Source organism: Siniperca chuatsi, linkage group LG22 (genome assembly GCF_020085105.1).
Source record: "Siniperca chuatsi isolate FFG_IHB_CAS linkage group LG22, ASM2008510v1, whole genome shotgun sequence".
Classification (NCBI taxonomy): Eukaryota; Metazoa; Chordata; class Actinopteri; order Centrarchiformes; family Sinipercidae; genus Siniperca; species Siniperca chuatsi.
In genome coordinates, this window is record NC_058063.1 from 4,753,376 (window position 1) to 4,768,323 (window position 14,948).

The 14,948-nt window shown below is 42.3% G+C and overlaps 2 non-coding genes across 2 annotated transcripts; one reads left to right on the forward strand and one right to left on the reverse strand.

The window, feature by feature from the left end:
• Positions 1-7,829: 7,829 nt before the first annotated feature.
• On the forward strand, positions 7,830-7,911 carry trnas-uga. The gene has a single exon. It is a non-coding gene; the product is annotated as a tRNA-Ser (tRNA).
• A 386-nt stretch (positions 7,912-8,297) lies between these two features.
• Positions 8,298-8,371, reverse strand: trnat-agu. Its single transcript has one exon. It is a non-coding gene; the product is annotated as a tRNA-Thr (tRNA).
• Between the last annotated feature and the right edge of the window lie 6,577 nt (positions 8,372-14,948).

Consider the following 14,948-nt stretch of genomic DNA (forward strand, 5'->3'; position numbering starts at 1 on the left):
ATGGATCGGTTTTCCAAGGCGGTGGCCTTACCTAAGCTCCCTTCCGCGCTGGAGACGGTAGAGCTCCTGACCCACCAAGTGTTCCGGCTCCACGGGATCCCATTGGACATCGTCTCGGATTGGGGCCCCCAGTTCATCTCTCAGGTTTGGAAATCCTTTGGCCAAGCTCTGGGAGCCACCATCAGCCTTTCCTCCGGCTTCCACCCACAGTCTAATGGTCAGACGGAGAGGGCGAACCAGTACCACGAAGCAGCCCTTTGCTGCGTAGCCGCCTCCAATCCTCTTGGAGTTCCCAACTCCCCTGGGTGGAATATGCACACAATTCTGACCTGCGCAGCTTCTGGTCTCTCCCCATTTGAGTCCTCGCTAGGGTATCAGCCACCCCTGTTTCCAGCTCAGGAGAGTGAGCTCACTTCCGTGCAGCACCACCTTCGCCGTTGTCCGAAAGTCTGGAGGGAGACCCGAGCAGCTCTCCTCCGGTCAACCGAGAGGAACCGCAAGATTGCAGATCAACACCAGATACCAGCACCCACTTACGAACCAGGTCAGAGTGTTTGGTTATCTTCTAAAAAATATCCCTTTAAGGACCGAGTCAAAAAAACTGTCTCCCCACTACATCAGTCCATTTGTCATTGATCGCATCATTAACCCATTTGCTGTCAGACTGAAATTATCCCACCAACTCAAGCCAGTCTCTTGGCTCTTGGCCAGGCTCACCAGGAGAAACCTGGTGGGTCACCAGGAGGCTCCCGTTAAGGGGGGGTACTGTGGTAGTCAGCCACCTTATCCTCCCCAGCCCTGTGTTCTCTGTTGTATTCTACTTTCCTGGTGTGTCTTGTATGTCCCAGACTCGTCTTTGGATAGCTCGCAGATGGGAGGCGTCAATAAGAAGAACTTACTGAAACAACAAAAGGGTTTTATTCACAATTAAAAACACTACCTAAAAACACTACTTATTCATCAGATCAAGTATTTTGTTCAGAAATTCTAAAACAGTAATATCTTCTTATTCGGAGCCTCAGCTAGAATGACCAATTCGTGGCTTCGTCCAGTCAATGATGAAATTAGCCATTGTTGAAGTGCATGCTGGTAACCAGTTCCACGGCCTATATAAAACAGACGAGGTTCCACAACCTCAGTATGTCGCTCCGCATTACTCCTTTTGGCTACCTGGGAGTGACAATAGGACTTTCCATGTGGCATCTGTATACAAGCAGAATTTATTATAATGATGACATTACCAGAAACTTTTAGCCTACAATAATAGGACAATTACATTTTAAATACATATATAACCAAGCAACAAATCATTTTTGACCATAAGTTATATCTAGGCTAAGTTTCTCATTTTTGTGGTGAAGCTTTCCTAAAGATACTTTTTAAATTCAATATTAACTTAATCAGTCAGTCAGTCTCATTGAGATTTAGATCCATTTTCAGAGAGACTTGACAACAACAAACATTCACAAAAACAATATCAGCAAAAGAAAAACAACACAACTACACAATAGGCAAGGAATAACAAACATCAGCTAATGCAGCTTTAATTTGTGCAAGGGAAATGTAAGACTCAGGTTTTAGGTCAGTTCATTCCATTTAAGAAGGTGCATACTACCAGTGATGTTGATAGGTACTCGTCCTGCGTCTGACGCATTCAAATCTGAAAGGACGCAGTGAACTCACTATCGGTGGCTCCTGGGACGCACAGTATTTTTTCTCTGATGATGTTAATTTGTGAACAACAGATCTGGTGGTGAGCAGCAGAGTCCTGCACTTTGTGTGTGTGCCTGCATGACTGTTTAGAGCTGAACTTTAGTCGGACAACCTACTTGTATTTATTCCTGTCACTTGCTTCAAAGCGCTGACGAGCAGTGGTTCTCTTCATGAAGTTGAAATGGGGAATTATACCTTCTCATTCAACTACAAAAACCTAAATAAGCTGTCAGATGGCTGGAGGGAGATCGACAGGGAGCTGGAAGTTTCTTTTACTGGAGTGGTTACATCTCCAGTCTGATTAAAGCGCACACCAATAGGTGCTTTGTTTACATGACAGAACATTTGAGCTAGTAAAGCTAACAGCTAACTAGACTCTGCTCCGAGGTACATGAAATGTTCAACAGTAGTTGCAGTTTAATGTGACAACACAGGTTTACAGTAATAAATGAACTAAAGTACTTAAGATGAGTTTGGAGTACATACATTTTACATCAGTTTTTAACCAAACTACTGTCACAGATCAAAGTAACAAGATATATTTACTCCAGGTCTGTACTGAAGTACACTCTTACAAAGTGCTTCATAAACTAATTCAACAAGAAACAGCAGTTAACTCAAATATAATCTGTATTATTTTAAAATCAGTCCTGTTAATCCTGTATCGTTTAGTGTTATATTTTGCCCTAACAAATAGATTATAATAACCATCCATTTTCTATCCATCCATTTTCTATACCGGTTTGTTACGGAAGAACAGGCAGGGGACACTGAGATGGTGGGAATATCCTTTATTAGACGACAGCCTGATGTGTGAGGGATAGGATAGGGGAAACGAGTATAGGTAAGTCACTGGAGGTCTGGTGAGGCCACGGAAGACTGGTGAAGCCACAGAAGACTGGTGAAGTAACACAGGAAAACAGGGGAAAGTACTGGAAATGGGGGAAATCGCTGAGAACAGATTCAATAGATACTGGTATAGTCTGGTGCATTGAGTCCTAAACACGAACGAGGTCGGACACTGAGTGTGGAGAGTTGAGTGGTTTTATACTGGGTGTGATTGGGGCTGATTGAGGGCAGGAGTGTAATTAGGAGCAGGTGTGGGTGATTACGGGCTGGTGAGGACATGACAGACTGTGACACGGTTATCCTCCAGCGATATAGAAAATGGTTCTCCAGATCCCAGCTGATAATAACAACGTAAAAAAAAAAAAACCCTTTTGATTTTGGGACATTTTACATTCATTTTGGAACGGTTAAAATTGATTTTTTTTTGGGATGGTGGTGAAAAAAGTTAGTCTGGAGCCCTGATGAATATAAATAACCCTAATTATAACCATATAACATCAAACACGAGTTAAAAACTACAATTTGTCAAGAAACACACATTTTATTGGGGACTCACTCACATGACCACCTGTGGGTTCCGGGACTCACTACTTCGAAAACCTATCAACATCACTGTAGTACATGAAACCCACATTACTGTGTACACGAGGTGTTTATGGTTAATATGATGCTGGCTGGTATTCATTAGAACTGCATCACCTCCAAAACACTAATCTGAGTGAAATAAAAACTTGTAACTTGTAAAAAATTGTAACTATTAGAGAAAAAATTCATCAAGTCCTGCCTTCAACCGGTGCCGACTTGTCTTCAAACACAGGAACCTTGGAAACAGCTGTTGAGCCTGATGTATGTTTCGGCTGCTTTGCTCCTGTCGATCTTCTTCAGCTGACTTTGACGATTAATTCATCTAAGCCATCAACCTGTCTCTTAGACCCCATTCCAACTAAGCTGCTTAAAGATGTTTTACCCTTAGTTGGCACCTCTTTACTGGATATGATCAATCTGTCTTTATTAACAGGATATGTACCGCAATCCTTTAAAGTAGCTGTAATTAAACCGCTTCTTAAAAAGCCCACCCTTGATCCAGGGGTTTCAGCCAACTATAGACCTATATCTAACCTTCCCTTGAGATCCTTGAGAAAGCAGTCGCCAATCAGTTGTGTGACTTTCTAAATAACAATAGTTTATTTGAGGATTTTCAGTCAGGATTTAGAGTGCATCATAGCACAGAGACAGCACTGGTGAAAATTACAAATGACCTTTTAATTGCATCAGACAATGGACTTGTCTCTGTGCTTGTCTTGTTAGATCTTAGTGCTGCATTCGACACCATTGACCATCACATCCTATTACAGAGACTGGAACATGTAATTGGCATTAAAGGAGCCGCACTAAGCTGGTTTAAATCCTATCTATCAGATCGATCTCAGTTTGTACATGTTAACGGTGAGTCCTCCGTGCACGCCAAAGTTAGTCACGGAGTTCCACAAGGTTCTGTGCTTGGACAGATTCTATTCACCTTATATATGCTTCCTTTAGACAATATTATTAGGAAACACTCCATAAACCTTCATTGCTATGCAGATGATACCCAATTATATCTATCGATCAAGCCAGATGAAACCAACCAGTTAACTAAACTTCAAGCATGCCTTAAGGACATAGACCTGGATGACCTGCAACTTTCTGATGTTAAACTCAGACAAAACCTCCGAGACACATTATCTAAAGATATAGTTACTCTAGATGGCATTGTCCTGGCCTCCAACACCACCATAAGGAACCTCGGAGTCATCTTTGATCAGGATTTATCCTTTAACTCCCACACGAAACAAACTTCAAGGACTGCCTTTTTTCACCTACGTAACATTGCAAAAATCAGGCACATCCTGTCTCAAAATGATGGCGATAAATTAGTCCATGCAATTGTTACTTCTAGTCTGGACTACTGCAATTCCTTATTATCCGGCTGCCCAAAGAAGTCCCTTAAGACTCTCCAGTTGATCCAGAATGCTGAGGCACGTGTACTAACAAAAACAAGGAAAAGAGATCATATTTCTCCAATATTAGCTTCTCTGCACTGGCTCCCTGTAAAATCCAGAATAGAATTTAAAATCCTTCTCCTCACCTACAAAGCTCTTAATGGTCAGGCACCATCGTATTTTAAAGATCTCATAATACTTTGTTATCTGACTAGAACACTGTGCTCCCAGAATGCAGGGTTACTTGTGGTTCCTAGAGTCTCCAAAAGTAGAATGGGAGCCAGAGCCTTCAGTTATCAAGCTCTAGCTCACAGTCATCATCCAAAATAGCCCATTACAACTATGCTTTAATTCACCACAGTTTATCATCCACCACCAGCCATGCCAACCATTGATTCTGGCACTTCCTCAATCATTTTGTCACCACAGTTTTACTCCTACATTATTGCACAACTCATGCCCTTCTCGGGCTCAGTGGAGGACTGTGATACATTTTTGTCACCCCGACGAGCTCTCCAAGGTGGCCCTCGTAATCTACCTGCTCGAAGGACCGGCGCTCCGATGGGCAGTGGATAGATGGACTTGAGATGGACATCCCCAGATCATTTCACAGTCTCACACTCCTCCAGTTTGGCCCTCTAGTCGTCAATTCGTCAGCCAGTCCTCAGCCTGCATCTCTACTAGCCAGTCTTCTGTCTTCCAACCCACAAGTTGCCTGCACCGGACTTACACCGTCCAGCGGCTCGCCAGCTTCACCACCCAGCGGCTCGCCAGTGGCCGTTTCCAGTTCCGGCGCCACGGCCGTCCCCAGTCCCAGCGCCATCACTCCCTGTTGGATCGCAGCAGCCTTCACTCCCTGTTCGATTGCAGCAACCTTCACTCCCTACCCCATCCCCGCCTTCGCCGCCAGGTTCCAGAGGGTCCCCGCCTTCGCCTCAAGGTTCCAGAGGGTCCCCGCCTTCGCCACCACTGATATATGCCACCTCAGCAGAGTCATCAGAAAACTTCATCATCCTACATTAAAAACTAGCAGGACTCTGTGTGGTAGCGGAAGTCTGTGGTGTAGATGGTGAAGAGGAAGGGAGAGAGGACATTCCCCTGAGGGGCCCCAGTGTTGCTGACTGCGCTGTCCAACACACAGTGCTGCAGACGCATGTGCTGTGGTCTGCCAGTCAGGTAGTCAACAATCCAGGACACGAGGGTGACATCCACCTGCATTGCTGCCAGCTTCTCACCTAGCAGGGCTGTCCAGATGGTGGACTGGAGAAGTCAGAAAACATGATCCTCACAGTGCTTGCCAGCTTGTCCAGGTGGGTGTAGATGTGGTTCAGCAGGAAGATGATGGCATCCTCAACTCATGGCGGGCTGGTAGGCGAACTGAAGGAGGTCCAGGGGGGGTCTGACCATGGGCCGCAGCTGTTCCAGCACCAGTCTCTCCAGGGTCTTCATTATGTGGGAGGTCAGTGCCACCGGTCTGTAGTCCTTGGAGCCACTGGGATGCAGCGTCTTCGGCACAGGAATGAGGCAAGATGTCTTCCACAGAATAGGCTCAGGTTGAAGACATGTTGAAGGACTCCACATAGCTGGGGAGCAAATGCTTTTAGCACAAAATGCAAATGATATTTTGCACATAAAATTTAAGTCAGAAAAATATGAAGAGCCATCTTAAAAGTTTCAGACAAAGGAATAGTTTTCGGCAAAAGCCTTCCTCCACACCCAAAACTCCTCCTCCTTTGGCAAGCTGACAAAATGAGTTTCAGCTCCAGGCTGGTCCTCACCATTGAGCTTGACGGCTGGTTTATTTTACCGTTAATAGTTTTAGCAGTATAGTCTTTTCCTCGTCTAAAGTCCATTCACAGTTTAACCTTTTTCCAAGTAAGTTTTATTAATGCCACTGAAGAATTGTCTCTTTTTACTTACGTTTTGTAACGTTAACAACAACATTATTTCTTTTTTTAAGTTACCGAAACCTTGCTGAAGAAGTTAGTGTAGCCAGAGATATTTTATTCAACAAGTCACGACATTACAGACTCGACAGAAACTGAGTCGCTGGAAGCCAGCCAACTTTGAAAGCGAAGCCCATCTGAAAGCTCATTGGGTTTCCCATCCTTGTTATTTCTCCTAATTTCTGACCTCCAACTGCCAACTACCCTGCTGTTCTCCCAGGGTCATCTGTCAGATGTCTCTGATTGTTTTGTTGCAACATTTTAACCATATATTCATGCCAAACCCAGGTAGCTTACAGCCTCTGTTCAACTGTATGGTTTTTGAGTGACTTTCTCTCCTTAGTATCCAGATTATACGTAAATCACATTCTCCTTAAACCTCTCCCCTTAAAATTTCAATTCAATTCAATTCAATTTTATTTATATAGCGCCAATTCATAACAGAAGTTATCTCATTGCACTTTTCCTATGGAGCAGGTCTAGACCGTATTCTTTATAATATTATTTACAAATCTCACCATGAGCAAGCACTTGGCGACAGTGGCAAGAAAAAAAACGTCCTTTTAACAGGCAGAAACCTCAGGCAGAACCAGACTCAATGGTGGCCGGCCATCTGCCGCTGACTGTAAGGGGAGATATCCTGTGCAAAGTTAGCAGCACACTCAGAATGAAATCCCTGCAACATTCAGCATCTCTCTGCAGAATCAAAGCAGAATTTCACAAGCAGCTGGACACTTAACAATCGGACATTACAGAATCTTAGGAGATGAGTGTAAAGACTTCTCTATAAGATAACTCTTAGTAGAAATAGCTCTACATGGGCATTTTAAAAGAGAAAGGATTTTAGAGATACAAAAGCAACTACAATGATTTGACATAGGTCTCACCAAAGCTAGATTTCATTTCATTCAGCATTTTTACATGTGGTGGGAAGATAAGCTTCCATAAGAAACAACTCTGATTTACACATGCTATGGAATTACATTCTGGACAGACAGGCAATGGAGCTGAACTGCAGATTGAGTTATTTGTATGGTTTGATGAAGGCTGCAGCTGCCATTGTGCCAAGGTTGAACACATTTGAAAGGCCACAATACAGGCCCTAAACAACCACAAAGAGTGTTTAATCCAGCAGCCCTGCGCTTGGGGGGAGATATCTTATTGCCTGTTGAGTGTCCGATTTTCTCTACATTTAGAATAAAAGCCTTGTGGATATCTAAACCCAGAAATCATTGCTTTTAAATCATATACTTGATCTTCTATATGTGAAGTTGACTTGTGAAGAGTGACTCTCATGAAGAGTCAAATTAGTATATAAATCGTTGCCTAACAGTTATTAGCTGCGATGGCCGAGTGGTTAAGGCGTTGGACTTGAAATCCAATGGGATCTTCCCGCGCAGGTTCGAACCCTGCTCGCAGCGTTGTTTTATGAGACGGCGATGACAAACGTGAGTAAGACTCTGAGAACCCCGGGAGAAACAAACACGGGAAGTAGAAAAGGTTTCAGTCGTAGTCATCTGGACACTGTTTTCGGAATCAAGACGTTTCGGCTCCCATCCGGAAGTCATTCTCAATTGTGGAAAAACGGCCCAAACACGGGAAGGTAATTTGAGATTCCCTCTTGTAATGTTAATACAGTGAGTATGACACATAAAATAGATGTTTTTTTTTAACAAAAGTACTGGTTAACATTACATTGTCCATTGTAACGTGTCGTTATTAAATCAACACCAATATACTAGATACTCTCACGCCAATATAAAAACAGCGAAATTACAAAGACAAAACATTTCGCCATGTACACAAAAGGCACCGCTGGGATTCGAACCCAGGATCTCCTGTTTACTAGACAGGCGCTTTAACCAACTAAGCCACGGCGCCAACTGCGAATACATGATGACAGAATTATTGATATATCAGTGATAGATGCATGAATAATACCGTGTTGTGTTTCCTAAGTTATATCTTTATTTGTATACAATTATTTCAGAACTGTCGTTATCGTCTCACAGCAAACAGACTTGAAATCGATCGTATTTGGTTTGAATGGCTCACAGTGGATGCTCTGTAGTAACTTTAATGTACCACAGAGTGGCGGTAAGAAGCAAAACAGTTTCTCTTAAAGATCTGATTTGAGAAACAGATCTGATTTGACTGTAGTCTGAACAAAGTCAAAGTAACAGGCCCATGTCATCTGAGGAATAGGCTAAATAATAATAAAAACTAAATTGGCTAAAGCATGCAGGGAAACAAGTGGCACATGGGTGGAGTGCCTGCCACTGGCCTTAATGGCCATTCGTAACTCTGTAAACAGAACTAAGCACTTAACGCCCCATGAGATGATCACAAGGTGACCAGTGGCGATGCCTGTCAAAAGATCAGATTGGCTAGCACCATGTCGCATAACACTAGTGCTAAATCCCGCTGAGGGGCAATGGTCTGTGTCTCCACACACCCCTCAGAAAGGGTTTCATTAGCGGGTGGCTAAACACCAATCTGTCACCGAAACCCTCGTGGCAGGATGAAATGGCAGCAGCGTGAGTTTTAACCATGCTGAAAGCCAAATTCCTATCCACTAGCAGCTGGAGGAACACCAGCACGTGAGACAGGGGACACGCAGTGGGATCCAGGCTCTTTTCTACACACCAGCGCTGGAAAGCTGTCCATTTGGCTGTGTAAGACGCTCTGGTAGAGCGTGGAGGAGGTTCCAGGGGAATCACTACGTGACCTGCTGACATCATGCCCAGCAGCTGCATGACAGAGAGAGCTGTCACAACATTGTGAGGCATGACACGATGGAGGAGCACTGTCAGAGCCTCCACTCTCTGCTGTGAGAGCTCATTTAGGCTGAGGGAAGGGGAGAGGAGAGCTCTTGTCCCGTTTATCGTGCCGCGTAGCTGGGAAGGCTGGCTGAGGTGGTGGTGGGAGAGGAGGAGGAGTTCGTGCGGTAGTTGGTAGCTGACTTAGCGGCTAGCTTGGTCAACGACAAGGCCAGCAGGGAGATGTTTTTAGCCGCTGCTGAGGCTTGGAAAGCTCACTGGTGGGTGCGGCCTGCCAGACGTGCTGTCAGCTGGTCTCTGGTGGAGGGCAGGGTGGGTCGCCGTCCGCAGTATTTAAAAGAGACAAATGTGTATTATAAAGATGTCTTCTTTAATGAAGCGTGGTTAAATGAGTTTTGTAGGGAACCGGTTTTAGAAAACGACAGGGATTCTAATGTAGAAAGTGTTCAAACATCTGCTGACTATGGTGAAGATGAGCTTCTACATGATAGACAGCAAAATTGTATGTTTCAGGACACGTGTCTCATGCCTGTTGATATTGGTCAGGAAGCGCTGGATCATTATTTTGATGATATATTGAACTGTCCGGTGAAATTGTTGTCTGATAATTCAAACAAAGCCAAATGCTTCCCAGTGTTGTTTCCAAACGGATGCTCTACATACCATGATGGTAGACAGCATCAATGGACATTGTTGTGTTATTTTAATAACAGGATTTTACATGCTGATGGTAGATTTGCAGTCTTTTTTGATCAGTACATGTCTGAGGTTGAACAGGTTGTGTCAAATGTATCCATAGCACTACAAAAAGGAGGTGAAGGTAAATCTCAAAAACTTAGTGGAGATGTATTGAACAATGAGGAATCTTTAAAGAAGTTGTTGAAATTTGATGATGGGTATCGTTTTCTTAAACCTATTAGAGGTACCCCATGTTGTTGGCAGGGAGCACAGCATGACCTTTTGGCTTGTGTTCGTCAGCTTGGTGTCTCTTTGTGGTTCTGTTCATTTTCTTCCACTGATAATGAGGTGGAAAAATCTTCTTTATAGTATTTTGAAAGAGGAAGGTAGAACAGAGACAGTTGAAAATTTAAAATGGGCGGACAGATGTTACCTTTTATGCCACAGTCCTGTCACTGCGGCGAGAATGTTTGATTTTCGGTGGCATTGTTTTTTGAGGTAGGTGCTGATATCTCCATCTCATCTAATTGGTAAAATAAAGGACTACTTTTATTGGGTGGAATCCCAGCAACACAGTTCACCACCTCCATTGCCTATTTTGGATTGAGAATGCCCCATTAATTGATAAAAACACAGATGTTTGCTGAGGTTATTAAATTTATTGATCAATATGTGACATGTGAGTTACCGTCACAAGATGAAACGTTATTGGACATTGTTACATCTGTGCAACAGCATTCAAAGCGGCATTCAAAAACATGTAAAAAGAATAAAACTGTGTGTCGTCTCAATTTTCCTCGCAAAAAGATTTATATCTTAGTGAAGATGATGGCAAAAAAACGGGCATGTGTCAAGTAGATAGGCAAATAGCTTGGAACATGTGCATGCAATAATCAGGGACAGACAAAATCTGAGAAAAAAAAAAGAGTGAGCAGAGAAAATTATGACAGCAATTAAGGAGGCTCTTTCAGATGAGCATTCTAGTTATGATCCTGTGGAACAGTTGTTTAGACATTTAGGTATAAATCAAACAATTTTTAAACCGCATACAATTGTTGTGGTAGGAACACACATGTGGTGTTGAAAAGGCGGGCTAATGAGGTTTGGATTAATCAATGTAGCAAACCACTATTAAAATGCTGAACTGTAGGGGTGCCATTTTGGCATATAATGTTATCCAGGTACCAAATGTCAATTTAGAATGATTGGTTTACTGCACTATATACAATATATTAATTGGAGTTATTTATCGGCCACCATCTTATCCCATCTCTTTGTTTCAAGAAATCTAGGCAGTTTACTTGATTGCCTAGATCCAATCACTAACACAATTGCTATCATGGGAGATTTCAATGATAATATTTTAAGTTCTTTAAGTTCAATCTGCAAGTTTGTAACAGACAAAGGGTTTGTCCAAAATGTCACACAACCCACAACAGAGAAAGTCACATTAATTGATTATGTGTATGTGAAAACAAGACATTATGATGTAGAATCAATAGTGTTGCCAACTTATTTCAGTGACCATGAGGGCATTGTATGTTGTTTTACATCTAGGAATTTGAACAGGTATAGGTTTAGTCTTTTTGTAGAGCTGATTGGTGTTCCATTGATGTTAGGAGATGCAACCTTTGTTTAGTAGTACTGTTTTTTGATGATAGTTAGAGCTACAAGTAAGTGTATTGATGTATTGATGAACAGAGCCACAGAGTGCGTGGAGGTAGTCGCCAGTTGTGTCGAGTGTGCAATGAGATGTCTGATCTGATCAGTCCCATTATGTGCACTTTGTGATGTGTGTTCTGTTAATGATGTTGTTATTCTATCTATTTTGATAACATTTAAATTGTATAACATTATATTCACGTTTCCTCTACAAGTTCTTGTATGTTCTTTTAATGTGTTCAAAATGGCTCCATAGCGCCTACGTTTCACCTACATATACGAAATTTGGGAGGTACATGTATCACCCCAAGACATACAAAAAAGCCTCTTGGGGCCATACCATAAACCCAACAAGAAAACAGCCATTTTGAATTGAATGTGCACTTTTAGGCCTTTTTTCACCATTTACAGGCTCTGTACTTTAATGAACTCCTCCTAGACAATTAATCAGATCAACTTCAAATTTTCGCAGTGTAATCTAAAGACCTTGGCGATTAAACGTTGTGCTAAGTGTGAGTTTTTCTTAAACAGCGAGTCCGTGGTCTGGTATTGAATGTCAATGTTTCGCCATGACATAGGAAGTTGTTGTACCTTCAGTATACATGGTCCAAACTGCCCCAAACTTCACATGTTTGATAACAGTCCCACCCTGAAGACATCTACAAGCCAATATTCAGTCATAGTCATAGCGCCACCTACTGGCAACAAGAAATGACACATTTTATACTTTGATGTACTCCTCCTAGCAGGTTGACCAAATCCACCTCAAATTTGTTCAGCAAAGTAAGATTTGATGATATTTCATTGTGAAGTTTGTGAGTTTCCATCAAACACTGTTGTCGTGGCGATGCATTACTCGCCATGGAGCAGAAAGTTGTTGTAACTTTAGTGTATATAAAAATCTGCATGTTGGACAGCTGACGTGCTGCGGTAAACGTATTGTCTCATTTCCGGTCACCGGTGTTTGTGTATTACTTTTTGCGTATTTTTGCTACTCTACCTCATCACAGTTAATTTTGTTCGATTCTTTATTATAGTGACTAATTATCTGCATCTGCTATACATTTAAACATACACTAGTTCTACTCAAGCACTCATAGCACTCTCCATCTTTTAACGACTTTCTCGCTAATCCCACAGTTTACACGCTATTCAGTTTTGCAAGCTACCGTTCTTTAGCTTAGCAGCTGGAAATGGCCTCTCTCTCTCCCTCTCACTGTCCTGCTCTCTATTACTCGGTGTGTCAAATGTTTAGCTATTCCTCTGCCTCCTTTAGCTGCTGTAGTTAGCCAGCCCCCAGTAGCCAGTGTGGAGCGACCAGAAGTAGCTCCTGTTAGCTGTCCCAGGGAAACCAGGGAGGCTGGGTGACTGTCTGAAGGAAGCATAGCCCTAAGCAGAAGCCCACGGTTCACCACCAGCCTGTTCACATTTCTAACAAGTTCTCCGCACTCAGCGACACACCCACTGGGAAACCAATTCTGATAATTGGCAGCTCCATTTTGAGAAACGTGAAGTTAGCAACACCAGCAACCATAGTAAAATGTATTCCTGGGGCCAGAGTTGGCGACGTTGATTCCTATTTAAAAGGGCTGGCTAAGGATAGACGTAAATACTGTAAGATTGTTATTCCCGGAGGTCACTAAAGTTAATGTTAAGTCGGTGTGTACATGTGCAAAGACAATTTCGGAATCTGTAGTTTTCTCTGGGCCCCTGCCAAATCTGACTAGTGATGACATGTTTAGCCGCATGTATTCATTCCGCCACTGGCTGTCGACGTGGTGTCCAGTAACGATGTGGGGTTTGTAGATAATTGGCAGACTTTCTGGGGAAGACCTGGTCTGATTAGGTGCAATGACATTCATCCCACTTTGGATGAAATAGATCTCATATCTAGAAATCTGATTGAGTTTATCAGTGGACCTAAACCATGACAACACAGAGTTGAGACCAGGAAACGGGGTTGCAGTCCTACACGCTTCTCTGCACTTCCAGAGCAGTTACCCACCCAAAACTCCTTACTGACGGTGTCTGCCCCCCGTCCACTTAAATTAATGAAACCAAAAGTTACCAGAAGAGGACCTATACATAATATCCTAAACAAAAACGCTGAAATAGCACAACAAAATAGGAGAATTAAATGTGGACTCTTAAACATCAGATCTCTGTCATCTAAAGCTGTACTAGTGAACAATTTAATATCAGAGTATCATATTGACTTAGTTTGTCTTAAATCTGGCTGGGTCATGAAGAATATGTTAGCCTAAATGAATCCACTCCACCCAGTCATATTAATACTCACATTCCTCGAGGAGGTGGAGTTGCAGCCATCTTCGATTCAAGTCTATTAATCAACCCTAAACCTAAACTAAATTATAGCTCATTCGAAAGCCTTGTTCTTAGTCTTTCACACCCAACCTGGAAAACACAACAAAAAATTCTATTTGCTTCTGGTCCCTATGCTGAATTTCTATCTGAATTCTCAGAGTTTTTATCAAGTTTAGTCCTTAAAACAGATGAGGTAATTATTGTAGGTGATTTCAATATTCATGTGGACGTTGAAAATGAGTATTTAGTTAAACGCAGTTAATTAATACTGCGTTTATTTCATTGTTAGATTTGATTGGCTTTTGTCAAAGTGTACATAAACCCGCTCACTGTTTTAACCACACCCTCGACCTTGTTCTGGTATCTGGACTACACGCCATTAGGCAAAAACTCCTACTCAAGATGTCTTTCTGATAGTGCTGTAGCTAAATGTAAGGAAGTGATCCCATTTGCATTTAATTCGGTGCTATGTCTCAATATACGCTAATTTCAGCCCCTCCCAAATTGTGATTGACACTTGATTCTATCGCCCCTCTAAAAAAGAAAATAATAAAACAAAGAAGGTTAGCTCCAGGTTACCCAAAGCGCTTCCCACTACATATCACTTTCACCCCATTCACACACATTCATACACTGATGGCAGGTGCCATCTGCTCATCACTATAAAGAAACTAACTGATATATTGATTAACATTACTCATAATGGCATTGTCTAGAATTTGAGAATGATAATATTGGTATGAGTAGGTTATTGTAACGTGTTAGATACCCACACCTGTTTTAGACCAAGTGTACTTGAATTGCATTTATTGCAAACTGTCCCGAAACTAATAACCACTAACTGTGACTTCTATTTTTCTTCACTTATGAATTTTTGTCCTAAAAGGGGCACATTTAGCAGATGACTACTTGTGAGAAATCATTAATCTGAGTGCTAATTAATTAATGGGTTTCAATCCATTGGTTATGCACTGGCACTGACAAAATATTTCAGTTATAACCTGAATGATAGT